The 18,759-nt window shown below is 33.7% G+C and overlaps 1 non-coding gene across 1 annotated transcript; it reads right to left on the bottom strand.

Annotated features, from left to right (window-relative positions):
- Window positions 1-681: 681 nt before the first annotated feature.
- Trnar-acg (transfer RNA arginine (anticodon ACG)) lies at window positions 682-754 on the bottom strand. The gene has a single exon. It is a non-coding gene; the product is annotated as a tRNA-Arg (tRNA).
- Between the last annotated feature and the right edge of the window lie 18,005 nt (window positions 755-18,759).

Genomic DNA, 18,759 nt, shown 5'->3' with positions numbered 1-18,759 from the left:
GTATTACATTAACAAGTCAGGTAGGGTCTTAGATAGATAATTAATTCCACTCGTAGATACATGAGCCGGTGTGAAAGATTCGCCGCGCAGGGCGAAGTTTTAATGTGGCTAGAAACTTTGGTGGGGCGCACGGAAAGTCCTGTACACGGTACTAAGTATATTTATAATGTGTTGGCTGTTAGTATTATCTTTGGTCTAAATTAGCAATACTATGATATTACCTACTTATGTTACCGTATTCTGTTTTTTTTTTTTATTTTTTTATGGGTGAAAATGGATTGGTAATCCCGCCCGCGCTATTGGTATACACCGACGAGGCACCAGTGGGAGATGATAGGTGGGAATGAATGCAGGTTAGTTGGCCCACCATGATGAATTTGATAAGAATTTTTTGTTATCAACTTCAAGAGTTGGTGACTTTAAAGAAAATAGCTCTTTTATTTTTACCCAACTTTAAAAAAGAGGCAGGATCTTAATTTGTTCGTATATCGATTTAAAGAATACAAAAACTGTCAAAATTATCGTTTCTAATGTCTATTCTAGGAAAATTCTGTAACAGATCAATACGAGTGAAAATAATATTTTTGTAATTTGAGTTTTTCAACTTATAATTGCATCAAAAGTAACCAACTAAACTAAAGATATCTTGAGAAAAAAACATTTAAAAAAGTATTATTTTAGCGAGCCTGCCAGGAGTCGAACCTGGAATCTCCTGATCCGTAGTCAGGCGCGTTATCCATTGCGCCACAAGGCCATGCCTTGATCCGTCCTAATTCTAAATCCATTCCCGTATATTATAAAAAATAGTAATAGATTTGTGATTTTTTTTTTAATGTGTGATAATGGAATGGTAACCTCACCCGCGTTATCGGTATACACCGACGGGGCACCAGTGAAGGATCGTGGAAGTCGACCTAATAGGGTATATTGCTAACAATAAGGCTGTCAAACTCCATTGCTAACAATCCCTTTCCCCCCGATTTGTGAATATTATTGAAGCATAAATTTTGTAATCTTTTCCAAGAACATATATTTTAGAAAATGAGTAGAGGGCATTTGTTTTAATTTATTGGGTTTTAATTTTAAAACGGAACTTATGCAAATGTGATAACATTATTTTTATTTATATTTATTTTCTTCTGAAAATGTAATGAAATGTTCTGAAAAAATATTTTTAGAACAAATCAATTAAAAAATTATAAAATTGTGAAAATTTATTGCTACACAAAAAAAAAATAAAGTTCTAAACGTCCTTTTAAAAAGCCTTTGGAAACATTAAAAAATTATGGCCAGCGTAAAAGGGGGAAAGGGGATTGTTAGTAATGGTGTAGTAACAAACCCCATTGTCATTAATAGATTCTAACATCTATGGGGTTTTTCTTGGAAACTAACGTGGTTAATTTTTTTTTACGAAGTACATGGGTGAATAAATTTATTTACAGATTAAAACTTTAGAGTTCATACCAACAATTGTCTTCTACATAAATAAAAATATATAATTTGATGTAATCACATTTTATGAAAATATAAAAATCAGATAAGAAGAAATAAAATTTTATGAATGCCAGTAATTACATCAAACTAGTGATTTGCAACATTTATTTGGGCATCTGCGTGCACCGCCCACTCTTTTGAGTCTGTATGATTCAAGCGAATCCAGTTGTTATAACAATATTGACAAATTACATACTACGCAGCCCTGAATCTTTCCATTTATTTTACTGCAACATTTAATAGTGTCATGTTAGTATACATGTACTGTAAGTATGTATATATAAGAATTTGTACGGTCGCTGGTTCGATTCCCACAAAATACATACACTTGTATTGTGTGAGATTAGATTACATTTTTTTTTCTATTTTCATTGGTTCGCGGTGGTATGATGTGCTAACATGTGCGGTGATGATCGCTAATTGCTCAATTATGTGTTTGCGCTGATGTCGCGGGAGGGAGAGCTTCCGCTATTAGATACGTGAGCTTCTCCCACTACATAGAGGTATAGACAGCAGCGTCCCTCTTAAAACATCTCTAAAAACCTAACTGCGATTGCCAACCTGCCTGTCAAGTGTGGCAACTACTGGCAAAACTCCCCTTATAAGAAAGGTTTTTGTTTAACAGTGGACAATTCATGGCTGAAATGAATCAGTTGTCTAGTACCCATAGTATAAGCTCTGCTTAGTTTGGGACTAGGTGGCGCTCTGTTATATGTCCAGTGATATTTTATTATTCGCGTTTTTTTTTTGGACCACTTACGTCGGAACATGCATACTGCTCACTGATGGTAAGCGGTTACCGTAGCGTATGATCGCCTGCAATACCAGGGGCGTTACGCGCGCGTTGCTGACCCAAAAGAAACCTCTTTACCCCTTTTTTGAAAAACTCCATGCTGTAGTCTTTTGGAAAAATCTTGATATACATTGATGACATACATGGACATAACATCGCGGTAATAGGAAATTTTTTTTTTAATGGATGAAAATGGAATGGTAACCCTGCCAGCGCTATGGGTATACGTTGGCGGGGCATTAGTAAAGGGTCCTGATGAAAATAGGTCAGTAAGTTATATGTCATTTGAAATTGACCAGCATGGTTTCCAGAGTGAACCTTGGTAGGATGTATTGCTTGCAAAATAACCGTTAATTCCTATTACTAACGATCGTTTTCCTAATTAAAAAATAAAAAAATATCTGATTTAACTCGATCTTCTGATTTATAATTTTTCCGAAAAGCACTCCTGTTTCCTTGGGCCTTATTAGGTATTCTAATACCTTGCCATGCAAAAATTAGGATTCCTACTTCCTTAGGTTCTAGCTTAAGGAAGTAGGAGTCCTAATTTTTGCATGGCAAGTGCCAGGCCAAAGTTATGAGCTATTATTTTTTTAAGCATGCGGTATACAAATGTTTTCAAATCAAATGTCCATAGGTTACAGTGACCACTTACCATTAGATAGGCTATATGTTTGTTTGCCATTTTAGTGGTATAAAAAAAAAAAACATACTAAATAGTTTACCTTATTGATGAATGTACGTAAAATGTGTTAGTATTAAATAAATTCCCAAATATTTATTGGCAAACTCACGGCGGCGACGCGGACGTCGCGACGTGCTGGCTTCCGTTTATGTTTACCGTGGTCCGTGCACCGTATCCGACGCGTCCGGTCCGATAAATGATGCCTCACCGCATCGCCGCGTCTGTCGCCAAGGTAATCCTGGAGTCAGTGTTGCCAGATTTGGATATCTTATTCGCAATTTTAGGTAATAATAATAACAGTTTATCCAACAAACATTGTTATTCTTATAAAGAAGGTTCATACAGAATGATAGTAAATAATATAAAATAATAGTAAAGGTTTTTTTTTCAGTGGATAATAATGATATGGTAATTCCGTCCGTGCTAATGCTATGTACTGGCGGGCACCAATGAGGGATGATAGGTGAAGATGAAGATGAAGATGTCAGTTAGGCTATCGTGAAGAGGATTAACACTTGCGTAGTAAGTATTTCGTAAAAAGCGGAAATTGGTTAAATTAGAAAGAAATTTATTTACGATTTATGTTTTTGTAAAAGTATAATCATATCAGTTTGGAAGAAAAAAAAAATACCTATTTGATATTTGGAGAGAAATTAAAAATTGCATCTAGCAACACTGCTTAGAGTACGGGTTTACGGGGTTCCATGGCTTTGTCACGTTCGAATCTCCGCTTTTTACATATATATATTTAGATAGATTATTGTAGAAATACTAATATATATTAACTATATATTTTGTTATAATTTTTTAATAAACTATAACAGTGTGATACTTTTTACTCGCTACTTCGTACGTATGGATTTCAGATGTAGAAAAAACGATGAAATAGACTATTTCTAGATGGCGTATCAAGATAAAACATACACCAGATTTTAAGCTAGATCTTGATGAATTTAACTATGAACAAAAACTGTGTAAAACGCATTTAATTTGGTGCAGCAGTTTTTGTGTACCTAATGCTGGAACAAACGTTTAGATAACCAGGCAAATTTTTTAAACACTGTTACTCTCATTTATTTATTTAACCTTTATTTTCTTTTTTATTGCACCAAGAATATAAAAATATGCAAAATTGAAAATTTAAGCGAGTTTAGTAGCATAAAGTACAGATCAAAGGATATCCCTCAAGATGGAGACAGACATTCGCACCGATGGGTTAACTGACCTGACCTTTTCTTCGTATTGTATATCAGCGCAAACTATCCATCTTCCTAAATCGTTTATAAAACTTTCATTTTTAACCATTATTAGCACAGAGAGGATTACCATTCCACCATTATCCTAAAAATAAATTTTTATGAATATTAATAAATAATCGTTATTTATAATAAATTAATAAATAAAAATTATTTATCATTGTATGATAGTGGTCTAATGTGGCAATTTTTTTTAAGTATTTTCAAAAGTTCCATTCAGGTTTTAAAGAAAAGAAAAAAAAAACATGAAATTTAGACAGAACAACGTTTCAGCTAGTAAGTTCATAACTTTCTATTAGTTAATGAATATTTAAGAGAGGTAGGGTATAGTGAGACTTAAATAACAAAGTTCCCGAAGCAACTTTATAATCTATCTAGTTTTTTCCCACGGCTTCGTCCGCGAGACTAGGCTATGTTAATTAACCGGGATAAAAAGTAGCGTATGACCTTTTTAATCCTAAACAATAGGGGTATACTAAATTTGATAACTATATTATAACTATATATAACTATATTAGATTAGTCAAGCCGTTGAGGTCTCAAGAGAAGCAATTTGATATTTTAAATATTATATTTGTAAAAATAATCCTAATTTTATATATCTACTTAATTTTTGACTTAATTGCTTATTTCAAATAACAAATGAGGAAACTATTGGTAATATTACTATTGGTAATATCACACGTATGTCATCCCTATTCTCAATTGATTAAAATTTTTATATTATAGTTTTTTTTAACAAATATATTCAATAACGACAATAATAATGCTCATTTTTTTTAAATGCACCAAAAGAAATCGGTTAGCGTACAGTTCTCTGTTGATACTAAAAAGTTTCGAGTATGAACTCAAACGCAATCTAAAATTTAATTACTTTTTTGATGCCAAACGTTGGCTCATAGCATTCATCCAATGACATCCATCCTTTCAAGCTATTTTCCCGGGAGTTTCACTAGGCCGGGGGCGGCAGCATCCCAGGGGTGTCCCGGAGGATGGGGTAATTGCTCGAGATGATGTTTAATAAGTTTTTAATGGCAGCTAGACGCCGCGGACCCGCCGTTTATCCATGCCCCAATATACAAGGTTGTTTACAATCTAGTGATGCAGAACCATGGACTCGACGACTATGTAATTGATATTTTATAAAATAGTTTGTTTTAATGGAATTTAATGAAAATGCAAATTGAATAGTCCATAAGTTTAATAATGGCGAATAGTAATAAAAATCAATTCATTTTGTGATAATTTCAACAAAACTTGGTTATATTTTTATTATTATAAGCTGTATTGAGAAACAAATTTTAAATTTAGAATCGTTAGTTACTGGCAGTTAGAAATATGTACAATTTATTTTTTTTAAACTTTGTAGGTAAGTATTTTTTTTACGTAAAGTGTTTTATATTGATGATGAATGATTACATTTTGATCATATCTATTACTAAGAATGGAAAACTAGATGAAGGACAGTCTAATGAAAGTAAAAATCACCGGTGATAGACATAAAAGATATTGTAAAACTCCAACAAAATGGAATTAATTTGTTGTTCTCCACAAAACAATGCGTAATTAAAGCAAAAGGCAATTGGCGTAGACCAATAGTAAGGAGCAAGATAGATAATTATAATTATTTGAACTATCTTGTCACTGACACGATAGGCATATACTGTACATACGAATATTAGTTAGTAGTTTCAAGTAAGTTTTTAATCAATAGTAAATTTATGGAATATTATGTCTCCAAGTTAAATACAGGTAGGTATGCGTTTTTTGTTAGTGATGTTATTTTTTTTTTATACAACTTAGAATGGCAAATAAGCTGACGGCCCACTTAATGGAAAGTGGTAACCGTCGCCTGTAGACATGAGCAGTACCATGGATATAACAGAGAACTCAGGTGTTAAACCTCTGTACCTTGTAAATTCATGCCATATCCCACCCTTCAAACTGAAACACAACCATGCCAACACAACTGCTTTATGATAGCAACACTTTATCTTACTAATAAATAAAAAAAAAAACATAAAAATTTCTATATTTAAATATTTGTTACAATGTAACTTAACGACTGATTTAATTTGGGTAAAATTTAATATTCGTATAGGCCATATTCTATATACAAGTGATTTACCAATTCACGTGGACAAAACCACGCGATATAGGTAGTAAATACTAAAGAAATATAAAACACATATATCCACATACTACGTCCCTTAATATTTATAAACCAAAATATTCCGTAATGGAAACAAAAATTACACAGCCTAATACGAGGTGGTCCTTCGATTAGGGGCCGAATTTGCCGGCTGCCCAGTACAGCTGACCCCTGAAAGGGTTCAAGGGTCCCTCTTCAGGGGTGAGCTGTACTAAGCTACCTGCTTCATATTCGGAGACAACCCAGAACATGTTAAAAGGAAGACTAATATCTAAGTGCTAAATATTTTTTTTTGTATTTTTTTTTTAAATTATAAGGTGAGTCACATTGACGGCCAGTCTACTGAGAAGTGGTAAATGTCGTCTGAAAACATAAACAAAAACATCGAAACCATCTAAGCTTATATTATAAAGGGAAGAGTTTGATTGTTTATTTGTAATGGACAAACCCCAATAATAATTACTTGATTAAAAAAAAAAAAACTTTCGAGTAGATAATATTAGCTGAATTTTATTTTTAAAAAACCTTGGGAAGCCAGTGCATGTCACTAATAGAGTTATAAAATAGCACATTTTTTTATTACGAACTAGTTTTAAGTTTCTCGTATCACACTGTCTAACCAACCGACTTCAAAATAAAGGAGATTTTCAATTCGATTGTTTTTGTTTTATGTTTGTTACCTCATAACTCTGTCAGTTTTAAACCGATTTGGAAAATCCTTTTTTTTTCTGAGAATTTAAGAAAAAATTTAATTTGTAACTAGTTTTTTTTTTATTTCCTTGAATTGAGTAAATCAATAAAAATCTTGGGTTGTTATTGACAAAGTTTTTGTAGAGTGACCCTTCCAGGCATGTATGTTCTAATTTTCTGTCATCATAATCATCCTTCGAAATCGTTATCATACTTTTTGCGTCATCCGGATTATTTTTATTTAAATAAATATTAATTACACGTGTCTTTTGAAACGCCTGTTTTCTAAATAAGTATCTTTCATATACGCTCGTCACTTTAATTGGTACACCCTTTTTGGTTCCACGAAACGTTTGCGAGGTAATTTTATAATTCATCCTTTTTGAACAATTTTCCGTGATTAATAATTTATTTAACCTCCCCGATTTGTTAGGCAGGTTAATTGAGAGTAATAAAATATTAATATTGGAAGAAAAACGTTACAAATGGGAATTTGAACGAATGATGCTTATTTATTTGTAACTGAACAGTTGTGTATAGGTAGTAGGTACTAAATTAAAAATATATATATATACAGATATATTATATTTACCTAAGTTATTTAATTATGTATATTTTAGTTCTTTAAATATGTTAAGGTAAGTAATAGGCCACAGTCTATATAATCTAAGTACAATCAGCTTAGACTATTCAATTTGATAGGATTATCCCATTTAATATAATTTTATTCTTTAGATATAAACTTTTACTAATCATACGAGTACAGAGATGAGGGGGTTATTTTGTTGCTTTCTATTGTTATAATAAAGTACAATGATTGCTACAATAAACTACTATGCTAATTGTGGTTTTGTTTGTTTTGTCAAAAAGTGGGTGTAAAAACTCATGCATGATGAATGAACGTGTCGATTGTTTGCAAAAATATTTTGACAGGAAAATTCTTAGTTACCCCGCTGTCAAAATTGGCGCCTAATTTGGTGCACGTGGCTGTCGCCGCCCACTGCTAATTTGAAATTAGAACGGTAAACTTTTTTATTATGGCCACGTGGCGGGAGTTGGAATACTGCCATTGTGCCACGATTTTATAGCCAGTATCAACGGTAACAAAAAAATGAAAATAAAAATATGAAAATTATATTTCATAGCACACATTATATGAATTTTATTGTTTTATATTTATGTAAATCAATACGTGTTGTACCTGTTATTTTTGATGCGGAATATTTTATAGATCATATGAAATGTAATTTTATACTAAAAAATAAAATGAAAAAAAAAAAGTATAATTTATTATAAAAACATAACAAACCTTTTTACGTTGCTATATATCTAATCACGTTAATGTATAATGTAAGTAATAGAGACTATTAGAGAGCGATTAATAGAGAATATTAGAGACTAGATAAATGTTTATATTTTTATTTTGTTCCTGTGAAATAGAATCAAAGACTTGTTTGTCTATTACTTTCTTGAACAATCAATACAATTATAATTTACCATTCTTGTTTAAAATGAAACCTTTTTGTATAAGAAGCAATTAAAATAAAGCAAAAAAATCCGAGTGAGGGCGGTAGGTTCGCCTCCTGCCGCGTTCGATTCTAATATACTCGGCGAAATATGGACATCTCAAGTGTTATCTTTACAAAAATAGCAACATTAGACAAAACCTTCTGATTACCTTATTTTCGATTATAATTGTGAAACTATTTATGTTATTTTATAACGCATGAGCGATACTATGGGCTTTATCGCATATGCTGTGATGTATATGATATTGTTCAAGCCTATAGGCCACCAATTTTTATCAGGTGGGCTGCCATGTTAGTTTGTTTGTGATTTTTAAGTATGATTTAATAAAATCATTAAATAATGAATATTTAACTTACTAAAAGTATCCAAGAATTATTTACCAATGTTTGTAATTATTTTTTCATTGCAAAATGGCGGCCGCCGTTTTGCTCTAAGTACGGGATGCGATGTCAAACGAACGCGAGGCAGTCTTAAAAGCTCACCAATTAAGGGCTAAAAGCACCTTCGGGGCTTGCTTGCTTGGCAGCCACGCGGTTGGATCCCTCATCAATTTTGTACAGGCCTCTCTCCTAAGTTAAAAACTTTACCGTCTGTGTAGGTAGGCGCGTCTACTCCTGTACACTTGGGGTTCCGTAACTTTATATTAGTTTTGTGATTTGTTCTCTTTATAAATTTATATATGTATTTTTATCAAGTACTATCTTTTACCCGCGATTTTGTCTGTCTGACCCGGATATGATTACTGAATGGATAAAGACTATCGTTTGTATTCTATGCCCTTCTCCATTCCTAAAGTGAGTGTATACTAAATTTTATGGTGCGCTAAGTGATCACAAGCATAATGACAAACAAATTCTCTTTCATAATTATAATATTAGTAGGATTTTTTTAAATCATAAATCTAAAGTCATGTAATTATCACTTTTATTGCTTTGTAGTGAGAGTTGTTTTTTTTTTTTGATGGGTGAAAATGGAATGGTAACCCCGCCTGCGCTAACGGGATACGCTGGCGGAGCACCAGTGAAGGGTGATAGATGAGAATGAAAACAGACCAGTTAGCCCATCATGATGAAAACATCAGGAATTAACCATGATAGTTTCCAGGGGGAACCGCGAGGAGGTCGACTTGGTTGGGTATAGTGCTAGCAATGGGATTCTCAGTCTCCATTACTAACAATCCCTTTCCCCCCAGTGAGAGTTGTTGTTTATTGATGTTTAAACTTGACAAAATTTTTATATTTATACTTTTATTTATTACTAACTTTTTGCCACTATTTCGTACGCATGGATTTTAGATATTATATTATAGCCAAAATGGTCACAATTCAGTTTATTGCTTCGCCCTTGATACAAACAGGCAAAAGCTTAGCGAGTTGTTTTTTTAATAAGCAAACTACTGATTTTTTGTTACTGCCTGATAAAAACGTTTTTAAAAGCGCGCTCAACTTAATAATTGTGTCCGACATATTTTGATAAATATAAAAATACAATTTATTCAATAACATTAGAGTATAACGCCACAGTATAAAGCTGGTTTAATTATAATACTTAACCATATGTTTTGGAAGAATTTAATATTTGAAAATAAGAGACACTGTTAAGGAGTGACAACGCATGGGGGGTATCATGAGCGAAACAGTATACTCTGTTATGTCCATGGTACTGCTCATGTCTATAGGCGATAGTTACCACTTTACATAAGGTGGGGCGTCAGCTTGTTTGCCATTCTAAGCTGTATAAAAAAAATTGAAAAATATATTTATTGTAGCCTCCATAAAGGGAATCCTAAGAATGAATAAATGAACCGGTCACATAAGCCCGACGCAAAACTAATTGTAGCACTTACTAGATGTTTTAGACCAAAAATCTTTTACTGGCACGAGAAAATTCTAGAGAAAGTTAAGTATTCTCGTCCATTGACACAAAGTAACTGAAGACCTAATTCTAGCATTAGTTCAAGTAATTCGTTTTGTCCCCGAGAATATTTTGTATTTAGCAGTACCTAATTTGTTATTGTATACAGCACTGTATAAAAAAAAGTTCACGCTCACTTTTTTACTTTATCCGAGCAGTAAGTACTTTATATTATTCTCAATTTCGTGTATAATATAGTATATGTCATATATGTGTAAGTATATTTGTTATTTATATATATTTATACGTTTATATATGTAATTTTAGTATGTATTTATATCAATAATTAGTAGTACCGCATTCGAGTATACTGACACTTCCCTATGGTTGACTGGGAGAACTGATGACTTGTAACACAGATTCTTCAAAACCTACTGCAAGCACCAGTCTATTACAAGATTGGTTTTACATATTTAATTGTACCTCAAGTTCTTACTTTTTACTGCCTTTTGTGAAGAGAAAATAAACCATTAATTAAATAAATAAATATATACGGACAAATCACACAGATTGAGCTAGCCCCAAAGTAAGTTCGAGCCTTGTGTTATGTCATTTTGATTTGGAAAATTCCTTTTCTACCTACAAGGATATATTTACCTATAGATTGGTCTCATAGAAATGGAATCAAAATTGCTGCAATAGTTTAGTTATTTAATTAAAATAACTTATTTTGCCACAACTGAAGTTTATTTTAGTGGAACACGATTTTGAATTATTGCATATAAAGTTAACATGTTAAGAATATTATGTTAGCCGTGTGGTCCCGGCACAGAATAGGCCATCATTTCCTTTCCCGTGGGTGTCATAAAAGACGACTTAGGGATGGCGAGAGATGGACAGCAGCGTCCCTCTTAAAACATCTCCAATATCTCTCTGCGGTTGTCATTCCGCCTGTCAAGCGTGACAACTACTGGTAAAACCCCCCCAAGGGGGAGGGTTATGTTCAGCAGTGGACCGTCAAGGGCTGATGTGATGATGATGTTACTCTACTGATAAGATTCGGTATTATGGGCTCATTACTCCATTATGGCAGTTTCTTTTTTATGGGTGAAAATGGTATGGTAACCCCGTCTGCGCTAACGGTATACGCTGGCGGAGCACCAGTGGAGGGTGATAGATGAGAATGAAAACAGGCCATTTAAGTCATCATGATGAATTCATCAGGAATTAACCATGATAGTTTCCAGGGGAACCGCGAGGAGGTCGACCTGGTTGGGTATATTGCTAGCAATGGGATTCTCAGTCTCTATCACTAACAATCCCTTTCCCTCCATTATGGCAGTTGTAAACAAATTTTAAACATAGCGAATATAATGAGGTGGTAGATTGGGCTGTATAACTTTTTTCTTTGCCTTTTTTATTTTTGTTATGAATAAATAATTGCTTCTAAGTACCAAGTATCTACCATAGACTCAAATGTGAGTATTCACATGTATTAGCTGAGCAACGTACCTGTTTATCACCGTTCGTTTAAGGTACCATTATTCGTGAAATATCAAAGCAAAGCAACCTTCATATTACGGACGCAAAGGGGCTTAAAACAAAAACATGGCGAATCTGTCAGCCACAAGCAACCTTAAAAACTTCCCGAGATGAAAGTTTAAAAGTGATCCGGCGGGGAGGTTTCTGGGGGCGGTTGCCTAGCAACGCCCGCCCCGCCACAAATCTCCGTATCGCAATGGAAAATTCATTGTTTCTGTTACGTTATACCTACTATCTCATTTGTGATGAATGTACTGCGCACTTAACATAGTTATTTATTCATATATGAAAAAGGTACTTAAATATTAATTTATAAAAACACGATTCTGAAAAACGTAGGCATGAAAGCGTCAGATTTTACTTTTATTAATGTGTTTATAGAAAAAGAGAAATTGAGTGACTGATTAATGTTTAACAAAACTATTTTTTTTATGGGTAAAAATGGTATGGTGACCCCGCCTGCGCTAACAGGATACGCTGGCGGAGCACCAGTGAAGGGTGATAGATGAGAATGAAAACAGGCCAGTTAGCCCATCATGATGAATTCATCAGGAATTAACCATGATAGTTTCCAGGGGGAACCGCTGGTCGACCTGGTTGAGTATTTTGCTAGCAATGGGATTCCAAATCTCTATTACTAACAATCCCTTTCCCCCATAACGCAACTGTTCTAGAAACATGAAATTATGCACAAACTTATATATCCTTTTTTCTGCCGTCAATTTCCAGAGGAAATCAAATTATAGATATCTGATCGGTATAATATGGGTACATATTACCCATGCCTAATTATTAGCGATAAATTATATATTATTTTCGAAAATTCTATCTACCATTACGAAGACGGGCTACATCGATAGTTAAATATAAAAATAATAACAATATATTTATTTATTTAACACTTTATTGCACCATAAACAAAAAATATACAATGGCAAGTGAACAATTTAAGTGAAATACAGTAACATAAATACAGATTGAAATATACACATAAAGGTACCTACTTATAAATTATGAATACCGACTTTTACACATTAGACCAATTTATTTAAAAGAATTAATTAATCTTTTAATTTAGCTTGTTCTCGAATATTGACTGTTCCAAATGTTTTCTATTTATCTAGTATTAAATTAAAATTAATTTGAGTAAATCTCATTAATGACTTCCCATTGATTCAAATCAGGGTGTTTATTTATGAATGTCTGACAGTAAAATTGAATAATAAGTGTCAGCCCTATATAGAGAGAGTCTCTTGGAGAGACCCTCTTTGATTTTGAGGAAGATAGTGAATTTTGTAAGCACTCTTGTAGGCCTTACTATATTTATACAACTGTATCGTTACATTTATTAATTGTATTCGCTTATTCCATATATTGTATAATAACGTCTACTCATTTATTCATTTGTTTACATTGATATTTTGGAGTTACAAACAAACTGATAGGGGGGGGGGGGGGGAGAAGGGATTATTAGTAATGCGGATTATCAGTCCCATTGCTAACAATATACCCTAACAGGTCGACCTCCCCACTGAAAGTCATCTTGCTAAATTCTAAGTGTATTTATCACGATGGGCTAATTGACCTGCCTTTTCATCCACACCTATCATCCCTCACTGGTGTCCCGCCAGCGTATGCCGTTAGCGCAGGCGGGGTTACTATTCCATTATCATCCATATAAAAACAAAAAACCAAAAACAAGCTGATATCACTACTAGTAGTGAAGTGGTTGCTGTCAAATCTTATCACTTTGGATGAAAAATATTCCAACTAATCTTTATTATCCTGTTAAAATATTGACTAATGTAAAAAATATGAACTTGTGTTCATAATTGCTTATTTGGCACCTTTCGGTGCGTTAATGACTCAACCAATTGTTATGAAATTCTGTCATTTTATTCCGATCACGCGAATGAAGTCACGAATATAGCTGTATACATATTCATCATCAACATCATAACAACCTTAAATCGTCCACTGCTGAACATAAGCCTCCCCTTGGCCAATAAGTTGTCATGCTTGGCAGAAGGGTTGGCAACCGCATTCAGGCTTTAGAGATGTTATAAGAGGGATGCTGCTGCCCATCCCTTAACCTTCCTTAGTCGCCTCTTACGGCACTCACGGGAAAGGAAGGGGTGGCCTATTCTATGCCGGAACCACACGGCCGTACATATTGTTAATGTAAAATTGAGTTGTCTGTTACTAGTGTTTTAACTTTAACCATATTTATTTAATATATTATAAATGTGTGAGTTTTTCGTTTGTTACCTTACAGCACAGTAGCAGTTAAGGTTTAACTAGTTACTATGAAATTTGATATATGTATACTATAATAGCATTTCTTGTTATTGTTTGTATCTATAATAAGTTTATTATACTCTAGTCTTTTAGAGGAAACAATACAGAGTAGAAAAAGAGATCTATCTATATGGTAAATAAATAACCAGAGGGAGACTTTGTACAAAAGTCGATTGCTTGGGTACCTCTATCCTATTCGTGTTTCAACCGTGAAGCAGTTGTGTTTGCATGGCTGTGTTTCGGTTTGAAGGGTGGGATATGGCGTGAATTTACTGGGTACAGAGGAATAACACCTGAGTCCTCAGGAATGGCAACACATGGGGGTATCATGGGCGAAACGGTATACTCTGTTATGTCCATGGTACTGCTCATGTCTATAGGCGACGGTTACCACTTTCCATCAGGTGGGCCGTCAGCTTGTTTGCTATTCTAAGTTGTATAAAAAAAAGGTAAAAGGTAAAAGGTAATATTGTTATGAAATTGCTTTGCTTAATACATATGAAAATCGTTTATAATATTTATAGGCGTCTTAACAGTAAAAATTAAAGAAGAAACCGCAACGTCTGTGTCCCATATAGTCAAATTTCTTTATAAACTCGTGTACGCAATCCAACGAGACGCTAATTCGACCAATTTGCGTCACACGCGAGACAAAAGGAACTACGTAGGAGAGTGGAGAAGCAAATTAGCATGCAAATGTAAGAAAACGGCTATTAGGGAGAGCCAGAATCGTCGACACACGCAGCGCCGCGCGCGTATCGATCATACAATCCCTCACACACTTACATACTACTGTCTCTTTTTAACTTCCCCACAACAGATCGCTATAAACATAAACATTTTCGTACTGAAAAGCCTTCTATGTACACTAAAAGCAATTAATATTGTACTCTAATACAATAAAGTCGACGGTTGATTTTGCGCTGTGCGAAGTGAACGGTCTTTGAGATGTCGGTGCCATGAAGAAGGTTTGTTATGCCAGCAAATTCTGTTCCTATGTTTAAAGGAATAAAGATCTATTTAAAAGTCGAGTTAAGTGAAAATGGATCGTATAGGGATATTTCAGGGGTCATTATCGATAAATGGAGCAATGCAGTTGTTGATAAGAGCAAATCACATAGCACCTACATATAATTAAGAATACGTATAGGTATGTTACGGCTGAAAAACGTTGAGGGTTGTAAACATCGTGATGAGTTCGGATTTTACATGTACATATATCTTTAAATATAAAATAAATTAATAGATTTTAAATAAAAAAAGCAATATATATATTGAATTAAAAAAGCAATATACATATCATTGATACATGTTGTAATACAATTATATACAATATAAATAAATATATTTGAGTTTCTTGTCAGTGGAATTGATCTAAATTTTAAATTTGGTGGATGAGATGTGAATATATATATTAGAAATGACTTTAAAGTTTTATCAATATTATAAATGTAAAAGTGAGTTCATTTGTCTTAAAGTCTTCATGGGGCGGGGGGGGGGGGGGAGGAAGGGATTTATTAGTAATGTGGTCTAACAGCTACATTACTAGCAATATATCTTATCAGGTTCTCCTGGAAACCTTTGTGGTTAATTATTATTGAATTTGTCGCGATGGGTCAACTGATCTTTTTCATCCTCATCTATCATTCTTCATTCCACCAGTATATACCGATAGTGCAGGTGGGGTCATCATTGCATTTTATCCACTAAAAAAAAAAGAATGCCTTGAAAACTCTACTAATCATCAAGAAATTTGGTACTATATGGGATAGAAAAGGAGGTAAATTTTTATCCTGGTCATTGAATATACATATACCGTTCACGGAGACGATGTTGCTAGTGAAAGCTAGTAAAAAAATACATTATTCTATCCATTATACTTACAGATAAGAAATATTGCAACTGATTGAAATTTGCTTGCCTGTTTTTGACCCAGTTTGGAAAAGAGTCTAAAAACAGTCTATTTAACTCAGCATGATATTGACTCAAAATCCATAAATTTTGAATATAAGATATATTCTATAGAGTCAGTCTTTTATTTTAATATACGAGACAGGTTGTCTCAGTATCAACTTTGAAACAAGTGCATTTTGCTCTGCAATTTAAAAAATATGATTTTGTTACAAAAACAGAATATATGTATATATTTTAGTGGAGTCGATTCTGAGGAGCTATTTCTCTAAATTCATCTCTTACCCTAATATTAAAATTTGATAATTTAGTTAAGTTATATAGATATTGATTAAATAAGGTAAATTTTATGGACTATATACGAGTATATTCTTTTATTTTATGTGTTTCGGTTTGATGGGTGGAATATGATAGTGAAATTACAGAATGCAGAGGCATCTTCTTAGTACTCAAGAATGGCAACGCACGGGGGGTATCATGGACGAAAAAGTAAACTCTGTTATGTCCATGGTACATGTCTGTAAGTGATAGTTACCACTTTTTCTCGGGTAGACTGTCATCTTGTCTGCCGTTATAAGTGGTATGAAAAGTAATAGAGATAGGTTTAGAGAAATGACGTCTCAGAATCGACCCAATTGTTACTCGGGATGATCCTATATAACGAAATCTGTTCAGGCATTAAGTTATAATGGAATGTGAAAGTTATCTATTATTAAATATATTTATTTTAATTTGTGCTTAAAAAGTCTTCGGTTATATTGTATTTATCCCTATGAAACTTCCTTTCCTTTTCCGTAGATGTCGTAAAAGGTGACTAAGGGAACTTAATGGTGGAGAGATGTGCAGCAGCGTCTTTTTTAAACATCACCAAAAGCTAACTGCCGTTGCCAACCGGCCTGCCAGTCACGTGGAGGCCTATGCTCATCAGTGGACAGTTACCGGCGGATATGGCACTGTGGGGGGAGAAGGGTCGTTAGTGATGGGGACGTGAATCTCTATTGCTAGCAATATATCCTATCAGGTGGACCTCCACATGATTCCCCCTGGAAACCATCGAGATTAATTATTGTCAAGTTTGTCACGATGGGCCAACTGACCTGACTTCATCCTCATCTATCATCCCTCACTGGTGCCCCGTCAGTGTATACCGATAGCTTAGGTAAGGTTACCATACCATTATCATCTATTTATTTTATGGGTGAAAATGGAATGGTAACTCCGCCTGCTCTAACGGGATACGCTGGCGGAGCACCAGTGAAGGATGATTGATGAGAATGAAAATAGGCCAGTTAGCCCATCATGATGAATTCATCAGGAATTAACCATGATAGTTTCCAGGGGGAACCGCGAGGAGGTCGACCTGGTTGGGTATATTGCTAGCAATGGGAATCTTACTCTCCATTACTAACAATCCCTTGCCCCCCATTATCATCTATTAAAGAAGAAAAAAAAAAGATATGGCGCTGTGAAAATTATTAAATACTTACCTACAAGATAAAAGTATCAATACGCGAAGTTTTAATATGTAAATCGCATTTGCATTCATTTGCCTTTCAATTATATTGCAATATCATTTCTGTATTTAATAATCATTATCACTACGTTGATTATGGTATAAATTAATTATAAAATTTATTATTTACTAGCTTTACCCGCGGATCTGTCTGCGGGATCAGGATATGTTTACTGACCAGGATAAAAAGTAGCCTATATTCTTCTGCATCTCGTATAGTGCGTGTATACTAAATTTCATAGCGATTGGTTAAGCAGTTAAGGCGCTATAAGGTAACAAACAAACTCACTTTCATATTTATAATATAACCAGCTGACTCGGCAAACGTTGTTTTACCATATACATTATTTCAAGAACTATACATGAAAATTTATCCTACTACAATTATTACATTCGATTGCCATCTTGCAACCCTATTGCGGAATATAAAAATCGCGATTAAAAAACAGGGTTTGATCGTAAAAGCGTGGAAATTTGATTGTATGTATTTTTCAATAAATCATATTTAAATAAAAATAAAAAAAATTGTCAAAAAAAAAAAAAAAAATTTAGAGGTGGGTCACCCTTATCATGATGGGTATAAAAAATAGATGTTGGCCGATTCTCAGACCAACCGAATATGCACACAAAATTTTAAAAATCGGTGAAGCCGTTTTGAAGGAGTTTGGTAACAAACACCGTGACACGAGAATTTTATATATATGATATTATTAGTAATATATTTATGAAGATATTATTCCAGCAGTGAGATTATAATCCTTCTAATAGTATAAACGTAAAAATTGGTAAAAATGTTTGGATGTTTGCATGTTTTTTTGGTGCCTTGTTGCTTGCGAATACAGGCTTTAACCTATTTCAGACACTAGCTCCTCACAGCAGTTCTGCGTATTAATTTAATTAATATTTTTTTCTTTGTAACCAAACACTACATGTATATAACCTAAGTTGTTTCTGAGAAGATATAATATAAAAAATAAAATAAATAATACGGAAAACTGCTGTAAGGAGTTGGTTCTTTAAAAAACTCGCATATATACTCTC

The sequence above is a fragment of the Galleria mellonella genome, unplaced genomic scaffold (assembly GCF_026898425.1).
Source record: "Galleria mellonella isolate WM207_F2 unplaced genomic scaffold, CSIRO_AGI_GalMel_v1 utg21, whole genome shotgun sequence".
NCBI lineage: Eukaryota > Metazoa > Arthropoda > Insecta > Lepidoptera > Pyralidae > Galleria > Galleria mellonella.
This window is presented reverse-complemented; position numbering and strand designations above follow the sequence as displayed.